Source organism: Meriones unguiculatus, chromosome 2 (assembly GCF_030254825.1).
Source record: "Meriones unguiculatus strain TT.TT164.6M chromosome 2, Bangor_MerUng_6.1, whole genome shotgun sequence".
Lineage (NCBI taxonomy): Eukaryota > Metazoa > Chordata > Mammalia > Rodentia > Muridae > Meriones > Meriones unguiculatus.
The window spans coordinates 148670569-148679456 of record NC_083350.1 but is presented as its reverse complement, the minus strand read 5'-3'; positions in this window follow the sequence as shown (position 1 = coordinate 148679456).

The following is an 8888-nucleotide window of genomic DNA, read 5'->3' as shown; positions in this document are numbered from 1 at the left end:
CAGAACCTAGAGAATGCCGCTGCCCACAATGGGCTGGTTCTTCTTCTATCAATTAACAACCAAGACAAAGCCCCTCAGATGTGCCCATGGGCCAAGCTTATCTAGATAATTCCTCATTAAGATGCTCTTCCCGGGTGATGCTAGGCAGTGTCAAGTAGACCATTAAAGCTAGCGTAGATGGCCTAGAGGCTTAGTGGGACAGTGCTTGCTGCATATGCCTGACAACCTCGGTTAGATCCCTGAAACCCCCAGTGAAAGGAAAGAACCAACTCCCAAGAGATTTCCTCTGACCTAACACAACAAATGAATAAAATTTGAAATGTCTGTTGATGTGGTCAGTTAGATGGTTCAGCAGATAAAGATGCTAGCTGCCAATCCTGACAACATTCATAAATAGGGGGAAAGAATGAATAAATTCTGGCACCCATATAAATACTGGGTACTTTTGTTTTTTAAGTAGAAGTATTTTGAGGGAGACAACAAAAGGCAAAGGCAGCATTTCAGTCTCAGGGGCCAAAGACCAAGTTCAAATTGCTGCTCCCACCATTGCCTGGCAAGTTCAGCACATCTCAGTCCCTTGTCTACCCACCAGGGACCACAGTCCCCACTGCATATGGAAGTCATGCATTAGATAAAAAAACACGGAGTCTGCCTTCCAACAGGTGCTGAAACAATGTCTAGAGTGTTCTGTTGGGGTGTCAGGCACAACTGAAATTGAATACAAGGCTCTATTTTCATAAGGCACACTCATCTATATTTATATTTTCAACAGCATAACATGTGTGTCTGCTCAATAAGAAATAGAAGGCTGTAACTTTTAAGATAAGATCTATTTATATTTTTATTTTATGGGTGCATGCCTGCATGAACCTATATGCACCGGGTATGCCCAGGTGCCCACAGAGTTCAAAGGGCACCATTGCATGCCCTGGAACTGTAGTTACAAGCAACTGTGAGGGCCTGCTGCATACCTGGGACCAAACCTGGGTCCTCTGCAAGAGCTCTAAGTGCTCTCAGCCAGTGAGCCATCTCTCCAGGCCAAGTTTTAGCTTTTCCTTTCCACATTTCTGTGTTTCCTGGCTTGTTACAAAAATGCATGTACTATTTCATCATTTCAAAGGGTAATCCAAACCGGGCAGAGTGATGCAGGCTGTAAGCTCGCCTCCTCAGAAAGCCAAGGTGAAAAGATTGCCTGAGCCCAGATATCTGCCAGGACAACGAATAAAAACAGTGAACGAGTGAATGAGGGTGAACGGGGGAAAGGAGGGATGTGGGGAGGCTTAGAGAGGAGAGACGAGATTGTGCGGGGGAGCACACCCTAGTAATCTTTTGAGAGGAAACAGGGTGGGGTGTGGGTGATCGGTCGCTGGTGCTGAGGCATCAAATGTTGCTGAAGAACAGCAGGCACTAAGGCTGGGCATAGGTAAAGTTGGGGTCCTGTGATCCCTGAGGAGTTTGCACTAATGCTGACGTTTAGGGAAAGTCCACAGAAGAAAGGAATGTGAACTGTTGGCTTTGACCTCCCTTTCAGAAAAGAAGTCCGACACACCAACTAGATGGCAAATCCTCAAAGGCTGGTAACTGCTATTACACCTTGTTGACTCTTTAGTACCTCTCATGGGACACACAACAGCTAGGGATGCATAAACTGTATTAAGTTCATGCTTTTAAACACACAAGCCACCTAATTCCCCGATGTGTTACATATTTTCCAAAATGCATTGTGATTTAATTTCTTGTCCTATGTATGTCGTCCCATGGACAGAAAATTTCCAGGAGATTTTATCACTGCAAGTCTGAGTTCACAATGACACACTGCTCACAGGAAACTGAGAGATTAGCATAGGAATTTTATATGCCAATCAAGTACCTTGGTTAACGTAAGTTCTGCCCTGGAGAAAATCAACTTCCACATGCAGGCAAATACACACTCTTTTTTTTTTTTCCTCAGAAACAAAGGCCACAACTCTGAACTATGGCAAATTACTCACGTAACGCTCTCTTGAGAAGTCTTTTGTGGGCGCCTCAGGACCTGGGGCCATTAATTCAGCAAATACTTAATAATCTCCGTCGAATGCCAATCTTTGTTCCAAGCTTTGAGGACAGAGCAGGGAACAAAACAGATAATCATAATCTCTACTGAGAACTAATGAAGGCACAGATGAGAAACATGCGAAAAAAAATCAAGCAGTGCTGAATGTTACAAAGAAAAATTAAACACGACAAAGTGTAAGGTAAGAGGAATAAAGGTGTGAGTTCCTTAGACAGAAGGAAAGGGGTTCTCTAAAGTGATATTTGCGCCGAGACTTGAGTCTGAGTTCAAGTTAACCATGAGCAACTCCAGGGCTACAAAAGAACAAGTGCAAAATCTGTGGGCTAGGAATGGAACTTGAGAATTCAAGGAAAGGAGTTTGAGAGCAACAAAAGATAAAGTATAAAACAGATCTCGTAGGTTATGATAAGGAGTTTGGATTTATTCTACTTGGAAGGGAGAGATGCTAACAAAGTAAAAGCAGGAAGTAACAGAGTCTGACTTTCGCTGTTGAAGAGCTAACGGTGGAAGATGGATTTGCAAAGGCAAGAGTGAAGCTCAAAGGCCAGGCAGCAGGGGATGGCCATGACTGTAACGGAAAGGACTTCACTAGAATGTCAGCAATAAGTGGGAACTCATCAGTCAGATTTCACTAACTTCCTGGAGACCACTAAGATTGGATGCTTGTGTGGCTGCTTTTCTTGTCACTGTGACACCATATCTGGCTGTGGCAACTAAAAGGAGGAAAGAGTCATCCTGACTCACAGTTTGAGGGAACACAGTCCCTCTTGGCAGGGTTGGCAAGGCAGCAGGACCATCTGTGGTCCTGTCAGCAGCGTGGTGATGCTGCTTGTTCACTCCTAGGCAGATCAGGAAGTAGAGCTGGAACAGGAAATGAAGTTGAGCTATTGAACTTCAAGGCCTCTCTTCCCAGCAGCCCACTTTCCATTCAACTCCACACCAGTTCTTACAGGTCCCATAATCTTCCCCAAATGGTACTACTAGCTAGGAACCAAGAGTTGAAACATGGGGCCAAACTATAATCCTAACTGTTTTGGGTTATAGTTTGAAGGAATCAGGAAAAAAAAAAATCAATATCATGGTCTTTGGTGTCTTCTAATCAAAATTCCAACACCATGTGATGATGACAAGGCAAAGCCACTCAGGATTCCTGTGTGACAATTTGTTCAAGAGTGTTCCAACAGCATCGTATTTTGCTTAAACTGTGGCTCTTAGCTTCTGTTTTTTGGTTTTGAAAGTATCCATTTCCTTAAAATGTAAGATATCCAGCTGTGAGAACAAGAGGGTCTCTGACTCTTGTGGTTGCTCTTAGGACTCTTGTCCAAAGTTGTCATGGCCAACTTTGACATGACAGTTATTGCTTCATCTTTTTATACTTTATTTTGTCACGTTTGGTTGTTTTCTCTCAGAAGCCTGTTCTTTTCCAAGGAGAGACAGAAAGGGAGTAGATCCGGAGAGAAGGGGAGGTTGAAGAAACTGGAAAGAGTAAAGGGAGGTGCAACTATAATAAGGATATATTCTATGAGAGAAGAATCTATTTTCAATAATTAAATAAATAGATATTAGATATGCATAACACATAAGTTCTGCCAAATCGTTTCTGTATTTTGTTTTATAGCTTTTTTTTTCATATGATGGTCATATTTTACTTCAGGATGGCTTAGCCAGCCTGCTTACTTATACTACAGAGAGAATCTGAGTGGTAAGCCTGTCTTCCTTAGAGTCAACTCATATATATTTTATGTGCATGGGGACTGCATGCATGTGCAGATGTCCATGGAAGCCAAAGAATGTTGAATATTCTGGAGCTTGAGTTATAGGCAGGTGTGTCTGCCCTCCATTAAGTACTGAGAATGGAACTCCAGCCTCTGCAAGAGCAGCAAGCACTTAACCACTGCCATCTCTCCAATCATCGAGTCAACTGTTATATTAATTCATCTCTTTGAAATATTGGCCACAATGAATTTTGGAGACATGCTTAAAGCCACAGAGGGGCTTTCTTTGTTCTAAACTAACTCTTCAGGTTTTATGTATCCCTTAACAGTCCCTTGGTTAATAACACTGAAAATAAGCCACATATATATCTATACACAAATCTAAGAAATGCATATAAAATGCTAGAGACAAAAGGCAGTATTAAACATATTTTGACATCTAAAAGAATTTGAGAAAAGCTACATCCTGGGAATTTCTCATATAACTTGTAGGCATCTCAGATGGAAAGAGTCTATCTGATTTTTTACTCCTTTTATAACCTTAGGAAGAAGCTATATGGATTTGTAACTTCCAGGAGCTTCCTGAGCCTTGTAAGTTTTATATCCTGAATCTTATGGACCTCTGTCCACCAAGAAGGAATGTTTAAAAGAAACAGCTCCACAACATGATAAACTTGTATTTCCTCTTTCCTTTTCTTATATTGATTTCTATTAAGAGAAAAGTACTGTGAAAGAAAGGGAAAATCCTGATTTGCATTGTAGTCCTTTGAGTTTTTATAAACTGAAGAAGACAAGAGTTATGATGTCAAAGAATGTGCAGGAAAGAACAAACAGAAAAGTGAAAGGAGGTGGGGCCCTACTTCACCCAAACAGCTGCTGCTCCAGCACCATGCCTACCTGCCCGCCATGATGGAAATGGATCCTATCCCTCAGGGGAACTATCAGCCCAAATAAACCCTCCTTCCAGAAGTTGCCTGGTCATTCTTCTTTATCACAGCTACAGAGGAAATATTTAATACAATAACCCTTCTTGTTTGAGGTTGTTTTTTTGAGACAGAGCCACATGTCTAAGTTTAGGAAGTTTAAACTCTTAAACAAGTGAGCTCATGATCTCCCTGCCTGTCTCCAAAGTGTTAACATCACAGTGGCAGACCTGGGTCTGCAACCACCTTTAATTGTAAAATATTCATGTTCTTGTTATACCAAAGGCTTTCTTCCCCAAATAGACTTAGGATAAAGAAGGCTCATATATCAATTTAAAATGTGCTCTTGAGAGCCAGGCATGGTGGTATATAGCCTGAAATCCCATTATGGATAATTCAACGCCAACCTGGGCTATGAGATCTGTCTTTAAAATATTATTGTGGGCAGTATATCAAAAACAAGTGGCCATTGCCTTACCCCTTCTAGTCTATCCACTGAGCTCAACCTGAGATGTTTACTCACTTGGATAAATCAGCAGTTAATTGAGATGGCCGTTTCTACTTTTACAATACTCTTTATCTTTTTGTAGGAGCTCTTACACCAATGATGTGTAAGTTTTTTTCCCCACCCCAGGAGACCCTGAGTGGGTCAGTACAGTATCTCAGCTAATTCAGCTTGTACCCAAATTTAGGTCCTGCTGGCTTATTCATAATAATCATTCTAGGAAGAAAAAAAAAATCCAAGACTTGGGTAATTGTCAAAATTTGTCCCCAATTTTATCTTACACCTCTTTCAATATGAAGTTTTCAAGGAGAAATTAGAGATCAAATTGCTCTATTCTAAATTACAGCTCAAAGTAATCAGTGCCAACTTGTGTTAAAGTCCAAAATTATCACATCCAACATTGAACTCTCTGACCACTGTAAATTAAAGTTCAAACATCGGGTCTTGTTGGTCTCTGGAAGTGAACTTAGCTCCCAGTTCAGAAGCTTCCCTCCCCACAGGGATTCGGGTAAAATTACAGGGGTGTGTCTCAGCAGAAGCAGTCCCCTATCAAACTTGAGGTATAAGATAGGCAAAAAAGAAATGCAAGTTTCTGACTCCAGAGAGGGAGGAGAAAGGAGAATGGTAGGTTGCATAAGTACAAAGATCACATATCTGGAAATTCACTGGCAAGCCTAGAGGATCAACGTTTCTTCTTCATATATCAGGAATTGTCTTCAACAATAAGAAACGTTTCCACTAAGATAGGAAAAGATTACAAGACACAGACTCTCAAATTTATTTAAGAAATCTTTATTAAGTATCGTGGTAGAAATGAGAGCTGGATGCTGCCTAACATCCAAACACAAATGCATAGCATGCCATATATGTCAATACCTTGTATTTTAGATTGTGATATCAATGCCCTATATCTGTTATCAGTTATGATCAGTCCAGTAAAGTTAATAGCACAACCTCAAATATCTGAGTTGAAACAGTAGAGATGTTTCTCATTCATATGATGCCATATGTTAGCTAGCAGCTCTTTTCAGCTTCACCCTGACTTTAAGACTAAATGATGAATTGGGATCATTTGAAACTTAATGGAGATTGTCACCTCACACCCAACCCCCACTGATACTTGCTTTCCTCACATTTTACAATTCAGCAGGTATACACCTAAGACTGCTTTCACCACCAGAAACGTGTTGTTTCCAACTTAAGACTTAGAAAGACCTAGAAGTTTGTCCTTTAGCTTTCCAAGTCCTGAACTAGCAGGCTATTCTTCTGGAGAAGCCATGTGAAGAAACCTCAAAGCAAAATTGGACAATGCCCCATGAGCTGTCAACTCACAAAACCATGAGAGCAAAAGTTGCTTGACTGTTTAAAATTAAGTGCTGGCTATGGGACAACAGACAACGGGGGTTGGGATGGGGGGATATCTCCTGGCAAAAGGAGAGAACATGAGCAAGGTGCACAGGTGTTCCAAGCCTTTCTTTGGAAGTGACAAATAAATTCTCAGGGGTATGTGGCTAGAGAGGTTAGAGCTGCAGGAGTGCATCTCCCAAAGATAATTGATAAATCAGGAAGTACATGCAGTGCTAAGGAACCAAAGTTAAGAGCAGGGAAGAAAAAAGAGGGCATAAAAAGTCAGAAAAAGAACACCAACAATGCACAAGGAGGGATACTGGAATCCAAAGAATTTCAAGGTGATAATCCCACACAAGTCTGTAACCCCATCAACTAGGGGAGGATGAGAGAGGAAAATCAAGAGCTGGAGGCCAATCTCAGCTGAGTGCAGTCTTGGCCACACAGACATCTTGCCTCAAAACAAAACAAAACAAAAAAGTCAAGAATAAGAGGCCAAAATGGGTGAAATAAGGAAGAGATCTATAGACATTCAAAGATAGAAATCAGTCACAGGCCTGAAAGGGAAAGTAACATTGGACAGGTGGAAAACTAAGGAGGGCATTCAATGACAAATTAGTGTGAGCACAGAGTCTTGGAGTGGGTAATGAACCAGCAAGTGGGGGCCACCGAACAAGCTATTATAGAAAACAAACAAAAACAAAAACAAAACAAAATACAACAACAAAAGGATCACTTTAAGAGAGGACATCTCAGAGATTAGTATATCTAGGAAAAAGCTAGGGGCCACTTAGGGATTTACAGAAATCTCTAAACGCAAACAGCTTTTCTCAATTGCTGAGTTCTCCTTTCTTGGCCCTTGAGATTGATGTCTGATCAAAGGAAATTAAAATACAAGATGAGTCCCTTCATGTGGGAATGAGGTTAGGAAAGCATCAGTTGGAAAATTACTGTAGTATTCAAAGCAGTAAATACCTACTGGAAGAGATTACTATGACAGCGCAAACAGAAAGAACGTCTTTGGACCAGTTCAGGAGGCTTACCTTCAGGGTAACCTGCACAAAGGACTCTAAGAGGGGGTAGGGTTTCCAATGTGAAGTCAAGACATTTATTTTAGGAAGGGCATAAAACTTTCTTGCTTCACTAGACAATATTAACTACCCAACATTCCCCACCCCATGTAGGGAGCAACAGAGATACAATGTTTTCCAGTTCCTCTCTTCTAAACCACTTAAATGAAGCAAAACTAAACATCCCATAACTGAGCTCCAGAGTTAAGCCTGGCCAGTGGTTCTCAGTCAGTGCCACCCTCCTAGGGAGCTAGTACACAGTAGAAAGGAAGAGCTGTTTGCATGTCATAATGCCTGGGGTGACCAGCCATGCCCCACGTCCAGGAGTCTTTCGTAAGAACTCCCCAAAGCTATGTAACAGAAGGCAATCTCACTGTCAGCTCATGCTTTAGGGAGAGCCACTGTCCCAATTCTGAACTGTAAGGTACAAGTGGCCCACTACGAGCCCCTAGGCTTCTTTTTACCTACTGTCACTGTCCCAACTGTTCAGACACTTGAGACTGCTGCCACCATTTCTTTGTCAATCTTGTCTCCATCGCTGACATTTCCATTTTCTGTTTCCAAGTCCCACAGCAACTATGACTTCTAACCCTAACCTTCCACTAACTATTGAGGTTTGCCTGTGCCGACCTGACTTTTACCCCTGTTCTCTCAGTATAAAGATTACATGGTCACTAATTCCCAATTAAAGACAATAGCCCTGAAGAAAGAAAGAAAGAAATAAGAAAATGTTCTCAGACAGGGGTTGGCAAACTATAGCTTACAGGCTGTTTTTGTGCCTCTTTAGGGTCTGGAACCGACTTTAATATTAAGTGACTGAACAATCAGAACAATGGGCAAAGGAATGTAGCTCAGCTGGTTATGAGTGCTTGCTGACATACAGGAGGTAGGAGGATCAGGAGTTCATGGTCATCCTCATCTACATTGCAAGTTCAAAGCCAGTGTGGGCCACATGAGACCGTCTCAAAAACAAAAGAACGCTATTTCCCGAAAACAAATTCAGTTTCAGTGTCTCTAATAGGTACAGTTTAAACTGGAACCCTTAACTATGAGTTGAGAAGTTGAGAGAGAGACCTTGTAGCCCACAGCACTTAAACATATAATCTATTACAGAAGACGTTTCCTCCCCGCACGGAAGCCATAATTTGAGTGTTATGTACAATGGCTGGTTTCCCATCCCACCCCTTTCCCTCAAGTGCTAATAAAACTTCTCCAGGGAACGTTTGATCACCAGTATCTTTAATGGATAATACTGTCCTATCAATTACCTAAAAA